Raw genomic sequence first — 8,505 nt, forward strand, 5'->3', positions numbered from 1 at the left:
ACTTTCTATCGGCAAGTGGTTCTCCCTGCCCTCACCTGTACCGCTCCGGCTTGGTGGTCTGAGTTCCCGGACAGCTTTTCGAAGTCGAAAGGCCCAACCACACGCGGTGAATCGTGCGTGCCTGGCTGCGCGTCACGCGTCTGCGAGGCCGTACGCGCCTGTCCTACGCGTCTAGAGAGGGCAGACGCGCAGGAAACGCGCGCGTCAAGGAGGTCTTGATCTTGGGCGTCATTTTGAGCGTACGCGACGGAAGTGGCAGCTTGTGCACCGACGTCACGTGGGCCGCATGTACACTTCCGGCGGTTCGGAAAGGTTGTTGAAGTTTCAGAATCGTGCGGAGACGCCGGGAGTCGCTGCTGGTTTCGTGTCGATAGAGCACAGAGGCTATGGAGGCGATCAACAACGAAGCGCTGATCGCCTGCGGTGAGGCTCGACCTGCGCTTTGGTAGCAGGCGAAACACAAGCGCCACTAGAACAAGCACTTGACGAGGTGGTCGTGGATCGTCATGCCCAACGCTGCCGAACAGGTGAGTGCTCGGAATTTTATACGGGCGTCATACCGGAGCAGTTTCAATCGCGATCGAGCCCGATCGGGATCGGATTTTGTGATCACGATTGCCTGTACTGCGCAATCTGCGTAGAACCGATCGTGATCGAGAAATTTGATCGCGATCGAAAGCCTAGCTGTGTGGCACTGGCATAAGCTGCCTCTCTCATCAGCCGACTCGCAGATGTCGAAAACGCGTTTCATCTGTGCAGATGACGTTATCACGGCGCTGCAGAAGTGATGGAAGTCCCTGGGGAATAAATTTTGGCGCCTGGGAAGACGTTTCAGAAAGAAAAGAGCCGCGCCGTGCCAGTCGACGTTCACGACGACGTCATCTGGCTGTTTTTCGACCAGATGATGTTTCTGCGCTACACAATGGAGTGTAGACCGTAAGTGATCTTGAAGCCTCCATCTTAGCCGGCGTGTTAAAAATGACACGGGATTTTAGTGCTTTCCCTTTACCACGTTGACCGGCGATGCCGTATGTTTGTATTATAGCTGGCAATGCACCGCACTTATGGGAATCTACTCAAGATTGTGCTTACACAAGGAAGTCGACGCACAGTATGCATTATATTCAGCTTTGTCTAATTGGCGATAAAATATTTGTGCTGCATCGCCGCTCCGATTATCGCATATTTCGTTAAATGTGATCCGGTAAGGGGACATACAAGCAGTACAAGAATAGCTCTGTATATTTATTTATTTAAGTACCCACAAACCCAGTTTGGCTTTGCAGTGGGGAGCAGAGAAAGCAGAAATACAGGTACAAAATAACAAGTAAAATAGCACTTAAAAACCTAACAATAAAGCATAAGCCAGAAGTACAGAGAATATCACATACAAATTAGCAGGATGGATAAAAAGAAAGGGGCTTGCATGATGCACACACAAAAACAAAACACAAAACATCCAAGTAGTTTTTTTTATTCTATGCACTGATCCTAGAAGGCAGCGTGCAAGTCAATGGCCAGTATTTAACTGAGTATTGAATGTTGCTATATTCACGTGTACCTTGGGCACTTCAATGCACAGTTTTAATTTTGCATTTTGTTGCTTGCCAGCAGTGTGCAAATCGGTGCTTCATCACAGACCTTCAAATATTACCTAGCTTGCTTAGGGATTGATTCAGTGTCATCATGCTGTAGGAATAAATGCGCCATAGTACTGACATTGTCAGCTGTGTAATTGATCATTCTTTTTGTGTCTGCTCAGCAGTGTCCTTACTTAATTATCAGCCTGCGGTTATTCTGCAGATCCCAGGTGCTGTGGTTACTGGTTTAAGCGAAGCTTTCACTATGTTTGTGGAGAACGCTGTTCCTGCTTAGCGAAATTTCCAAGGAAGGACTAGATGATCCAGTTTAACACATTCGCACTGTGCAAAACATGATTATTGAAATTTTACATGCCAAAACCACGATCTAGTTACATTATTTTAATTGGTATTTGCATTACGTCCAGTACTGGTTACTCGTGCAACACAGTAGCCAGTAGTCAGCTGGGATGACAATGGTTCAACGACTACATTAATATCAGTATGAGGCGAGCTATTTGGCAAGACAGTAGGAGCAGCGGTAGGAAAGTCCAGAGAAGAGGCAAAAAAAGCTTGGCTGTAAGAAACCTTCTGGAAGGGTTTGCTCGCTAAGGTCAGCTTTGCTGGGCCAAAACACCCTTTACAAGGCAGATGGCAAGAAGACAAACATTATTAGACGTAACTTCCTAAATACAAACAACAAATGCACTGACTACTACGTACACAGCTTCACACTGTGTTTAGACGTACATTCAGTTAAGAAAAACAGTTTAGAATGAGATGAAGTTTACAAACAAGTGAAAGGAAAACAAAGTTACAAGCCAAGAACGTTTCAAGTAGAAAAACTAGAACAGGAGAGAGCCTTATGCTAAAGCAAGACCTAACAGTACTACTACTCTATGTTTAGAAAGTGCAAGCATAGGTCTTTCAACACGAAATTTATTAAGTGGTTTTACTGAGTAAATGTAGTGGAATGCTTCCTGCTAATTATTTCAAAACTGAAACATTCCAAATATCATGCACTGTTTTGAGTAGAAGTAATCGCTAGGCTTTAGGCATACAGATCTCGTAAGAACTGCTTAAATGCATCACAAGCAAAAACAGAAAAAGATACAAAAGCTACACTTACGCGCATGCAGAAACTGTTCATTCTGGTTGTGTAGGCAAGCCACTTTTGTCCCTACAAAACTGATTCAGAGCTTCAGTGTACTCTAATAAAATCGCACACTAAAACAAATGCGGACGGATTTGAGCCTTCATATATTTTTGCATCCAGACTGGCACATTATTTACACATTGACAGTATGTGCAAACCTTATTACGCTCACATGCAGGATGTCCGCCAACCTTCCACCAGTGCCCCCATCGAGTGAGGAGGGAAGTGCTGCAGACATCTTAACAAAAAATGTGCCAGTTTTCCGATCTGGCAACACTTGAAGTGCCATCACCGTCAAGTGAAGAGTCACAAGCGCCAGCATTAGCTCTGTCTTCGGCGTCGCATGAGTCTGTGGAGTCTCAGGACATTTTGGAATCTCTTGAATCACCGATGTTTCAAGAAGTTCTGGTTCCTGAGGATTCTGAGGCACACCACAGCAGTCCGCAGTCAGAAGCATCGCTGGCTTCAGCAGGCAGTCGTAGGCTGGATACGTTAGGAAGCATTGCTTCTGAAGCAAAGTCAAGGGGGAGGAAAAGGAAAAAGAAAGATTAGAGTCAGTTAATATTGGAGGAATTAGGCAATGTTTCAAGTGCAATCAAAAGATGCAAACCACAGGACGACCTCGAACTTATGCCGTCTCTCTGCTCAAACACATTAGAGAGGTCAGTGAGGATACGCATCTTGACTTGAAAATTAAATTGATGCAAGTAGGAGAGTAATTCAAAGATTAATGTTTTTTAATGTATACTTTTTGTATAATAAAGCCAAGAGACAATGAAACAAAAGGAAATCATTGATGAATTTAATTACTTTATATCAAAATGGAAAAATAAGCAGGAAAATGAAAGTATATGAAAAGGTAGCTTCCCACTAATGGGAGACGAACCCACAACCTTTGAATTATGCTTGCATTGCTTTACCAGTAGAGCTGCAGCAATGGCTATCCCTCTGCAAACTTTCTTGGGCCTGTATGTGCATGTACTATATCTCACCCTTGTAGTGTTAGCCAGTGCTACTCGTGCAAGAACACTCCAAGAGCCTAATCTAGTACACATAAACATTCTATGAAATTGATGGTGGAATAGCCTCCAGCTCAATTGGTTTTGGTTTTAGCTCCCACCAGTGGCAAGTTATATTTTGTCCACTTTCATTTCCCTTCTCCTTCTGATGTTGACACTACAAATAAAATGACAGTTATCCTCCTTTATGCTTTATATACGTTTCCTTGTCTTGTTGTTGTCATGTCAAAGCCCCTCAGCTCTTCTTTTTTGTTCATTTTACATTGTGTTGTATCCATATTTTTGTGCGGTACTCAAGAATTTCATAAAGTTGATATCTGTGGGCCTGGTTGGCTGGCCATTGCTGCTGTAGAGATGTGTGAACATGTTTTAGCAACACACCTACGATAAAGAAGCACTGACTTGCAACTGAAGGTTTGTTGTTGCAAGACAGATGTTTATCGCTTTCATCTGTGTTTACTCATTCAGCCTGTCTTGCAGCAATGAACCTTTTTGAGTTCACCACCTGTGCATGTAGAGTTTGTGCATGCATCTAGAGATGCCTGTACATGCCTGTAAATAAAAAGAAATGTAATGAACCTTCAACCAGACCCCATTGAAAACTTTGGTTATATGCTGCAAGTTGTAAAGCCTGTCGGGGCGTTCTAGCAGCGCAAGCATTTTTCAAATTGTTTTATTATTATTAGAAGAGGTAGCAGAAAGGGAAAAGTCTTGCCACCACATAGCCAGGAGGCGAGGTTCACTGCCAACATAGACAACCTCTACCTCTCCCACAACTATCATCGACAAGCCACATTCCTTGCATTTTTTTTCTTTGTGTTCCGTGGCTGAGTTCCAGAGTTGGTTTTGCATGTTCTGCATTAGATGTTTGGCCAAAGTCTTTGTACGTAATCAGTGACATTGAAGGCAGTGTGTAAATGAGACATCTATACGTATGACCCTGCTTCTCTGGCAGGAAGCAGGGCTACCTGACGGGAGCCGTGAACAGCATGTGAGCTTTAAAAAATTTCTTAAGCTGAAAAAAATGTAAGAAATTTCTGCGGCTGTCGTGCTCTTCTGCAGTTGTTTAATACTTTGCAGGCACGATCGCCACTATATGACTTACACACCACTGCAGAGTCTAGCCGCCTCAATCCCCACACAGTAAGTCAAGGCAACGTCTTTTATGTCTTACCGGGATGCCAAGTAGCTTGAATGCAAGTTGAAAAAAAATTAGTACGCATGTCTCAATTGTTTGAATACTAATTATGATGACATGATTTTTCTTGACAATGATCTACATGGCTGTGGGGGCCCTTTTCGGGTGACATAGGATCAAAATTCATTTGCGTAGGTTAGCGACCACCTTTGTTTAATACTACATGTGCAAGCATGCCTCAGTGCATGTTTTACAGGTTGCGCAAGGTCAAAAGCACTGAGGTAGCTTTTGTGCGATGCCAGTTGATGGCAGTTTTTTTTAGAGTTAGCCGTAACTGTTACACTGGTGATGCAGTAAGTGGAAACTTTCAGTCTGTGATCATGCGATCATTTTTTTCTTGTATTTCTTTTCACACGCATTGTCAGTACCATCATTACTATTTCTCATTTTGTATCAGCATTTCGTGTCCCATTTTTTTTATTCGTTTATGAGTTAATAGATAGTTGTGTATAATTCTGTATACTGTGATTATTAATAGATTATTATTATTATGTATTAGTATTTTTTATGCACGCTCATTGTCAGTCGTTTCCTTCTTTCTTTTGTTTTGCTTCAATGTTTTGTGACTCCTTCCTGATTTGGCTTCCAAAAGGCGGCGGGCAGTAATATGTAAATAAAATAAAATAAATGATACATTAAATGACAAAGAAACGGTGTTCTGTATTCCTCCAATCGCACATTATTACTCTAGAGGCAACTGTCCTTTACCAACCTCAATGCTACAGCAAGACGTTCTCCAGGGTCCAGGGGTTTCTCAAATGTGGTGCTGCCGTGTGAGGTCCTCTGCTAAAAAGCTCAATAGCTTGTCCAAGAGCTCCGGCGCCTTGCGAAAGAACTTGTTGAAAAATCCGTGGTCATCCTGACGTATCCGTTGCATCTGTAAAAAATGGTGCATTATTGCCTGGCAGCAAGACCATGCCCTGCCCACATACACGCGCAGGTATCAGGAGCTGTACACTTTTCACTGACACACACGTATAGCCACTGGCCATCATTAATTTTACCCCCTGCTTTGTTTATGTGCTTGAATCCAAACAGTGGTTCGGCAAAACAGGAGAGCCAGTTAATGGTATATTAAAATCGAGCGGCCACTGCCAAGAAACTTCCGAAATTAGTCGCACAGAATTTTAACCTGCCCCCCAGGTCAAAATTTAATTACATTACACTTCATATTCTACAGTCACACTTCTGAGAGACAGAAAATATTGGAAATCGTATCTCGTCCACAAGCTTCATATAAGACAACCAACATGTGTAAAAAGGTGTTCTTGAATCTATGTGCTATACTAATGGCACAAATATAACTAGCAGTCCTTAGCTTTTTGTGCGGGTGTGCTAATACCGAAAAGTAGGTTTAGAATCGAATCAAATGAAGAAATAATAATCTGGATATCAAATAAAATATTGAATAGCAGAAAATGTATTACAAAACTTAATCCTTACAAATTTTGTGCAGGAAAAGAGGGTGCTACACAAGCTCTGTGTAAACAGTATGGTCTACTGTTAATAATGAAGGCAGCTCCAAATTAGTATTACAGATTGTCTGTTAAATAGAATCAAGCGCTTCTTACCCTCTGAAGCTGAACAGTTAATGACCGTATGTCGTGCGGCATACACGGGTTAGACTGACGGCGGTTGAAACGTCGTGAGGTGTCGTCACCACGTATCCAATATACTATCTGTATGCTTCCGGCGGCTAATCAGCCCGATCTTCGCCTATGCTTTCGCGCTTTGCGAACTACACCCTGCTCTTGTCGTTCCCCCTGTTCGCGTACGTCACGTTATCGTTTCGATCGGTGCTGTCAACCTGGACGAACCTTGCACCGACGACGCGATGCTGTTCTGCGAATTGGGCGTTCGCGCGCTGGGAGTACGATCCCTGCATTACTACTTTAACCCTTTCACTTATGCGCGCACTTAAAAACGCTGATAAGTAATTGCTGTCCTAACGCAGATAAGTCCCCATGTCCAAACACTGGCTCCTAGTTCTACCACTGTAGATCATCGAAAGGAAAGAAGTTACTCACAGCCGTAAAGTCCTTCTTCTTTACGCAGTTGAAAGACTGGCCGGACCCACCAACGTCGCCGCAGAGGCCGCAGACGCTTTCTGCGCTCCCGCCGCCTTTGCAAGAGCAGCAGCAGCAAAAGCTTCTTTCTCATGTGGTACATTGTAGGGAGAGAACGCTGATGCCGGCGAAGCAAGCGGCTAAGCAAGAGCTCGGCAGCAACGTCGTGCGTGGTCGCGCGCAGATGTCAGCTGCAGTTGTGAGCAAGCAGACGCTATCGCGCGTGATGTTGATAATTGATGTAGCTTTTCTTGCCATAAGGATGTATAGATACGAACAGCGTGCATTTCTCAACTTAAAAACAATGTACTAGCTCTAACATTGATAAATAAATAAAAATGGCTAGCCATAATGAAATTAAAGATAAACTTTTCTCAAAGCCAAAGACGACCGTTTCCGCCGTCGCTGGTCTGTCAGCCCTGTGCTACGCGCAGCGAAGCGCGCACGTGTGCGCGTATCGTGTGGCTGGATGCCCTTCCCTTCATCACCCGCGTACGCGCACGCAGACGCGTACGCTTACGTCTACGCGTAGCGAGACGCGTATCCCGGGCTGCGTGTGGTTGGGCCTCAAGGCGGTCTCGCTCCATAGGGTGCTCTTAATTGCATGTACTGGTGCACATCGCCCAACAAGAACGGCAGCAATGCAGGTTCTATTGCGGGCGTCGCCACTGCCACTTGAATTGGAACGCATTCGAGCGGAATTTCACCTCTTTACTCTTCGCCGACCTGCTTTGGCCCGAGGAATTATAATCCTGACAATATCGAATAACCTTGCGACTTCTGGCAGGATCACCGGGGGGAACGAAGCAGGTTCCTTTTCACGCGTCTTACGGCTTCCAAAGCAGCGCTTAAGTCCTCTGAGCCGGCTTTATATATTTACACAGACGGCTCTTATACGGAACTCCCTGCCGAGGCGGCATACGTGGTGATGGGTCCCCAGTAGTTTTCGGAAGGTGGGTAGGTTTAGGATTGAACACACGAGCCGCGCCTACTGCACAGAGACCTTTGCTTTCACTGAGGCGCTTACCTACCTGACGGCGTCGCGGTTCATCGGCCGAGTTAACCTCTATTTAGATTGTTTATCGCTGCTGACTTCGCTGGCGGCACTTAACTCTAGCGATGCTTGTGTGCACATCAAGCGGGCGCTGCGGGGTCTGTCCGCGAACATTACTCTTGCTCTGTACCACGTGCGCGGACATCGCGGCTTCTTTGGTAACGAACTGGCTGATGAGGGGACGTCGGCTGCGACGCGTTCTGGCCTGGGGGGGGGGGGGGGGGGGGGGCGATTCTGCTAGAGTGCACCTAGTGGACTGTCCATTTTGGCCTGACGTCATCAGAGCGCGTTCTGTTCCGAACATCGGCGAGTGCTGACGTCATCAGAAGGGAATGCGAACTTGCGCAAAAATGAACTGGAAGGCCTCGTACACGAAGAGCGTAGTGCCTTGTGCACCCTGGAAGTCACCCGTGACATTGTAAATCGAATTAA

General features: G+C 45.2%; 1 long non-coding RNA gene across 1 annotated transcript; it reads left to right on the top strand.

The window, feature by feature from the left end:
- Positions 1 to 822: 822 nt before the first annotated feature.
- Positions 823 to 3,155, top strand: LOC129387466 (uncharacterized). The gene is made up of 2 exons (XR_008614673.1): positions 823 to 936; positions 2,915 to 3,155. It is a non-coding gene; the product is annotated as an uncharacterized lncRNA (long non-coding RNA).
- Positions 3,156 to 8,505: the final 5,350 nt, after the last annotated feature.

Source organism: Dermacentor andersoni, chromosome 2 (assembly GCF_023375885.2).
Source record: "Dermacentor andersoni chromosome 2, qqDerAnde1_hic_scaffold, whole genome shotgun sequence".
NCBI lineage: Eukaryota > Metazoa > Arthropoda > Arachnida > Ixodida > Ixodidae > Dermacentor > Dermacentor andersoni.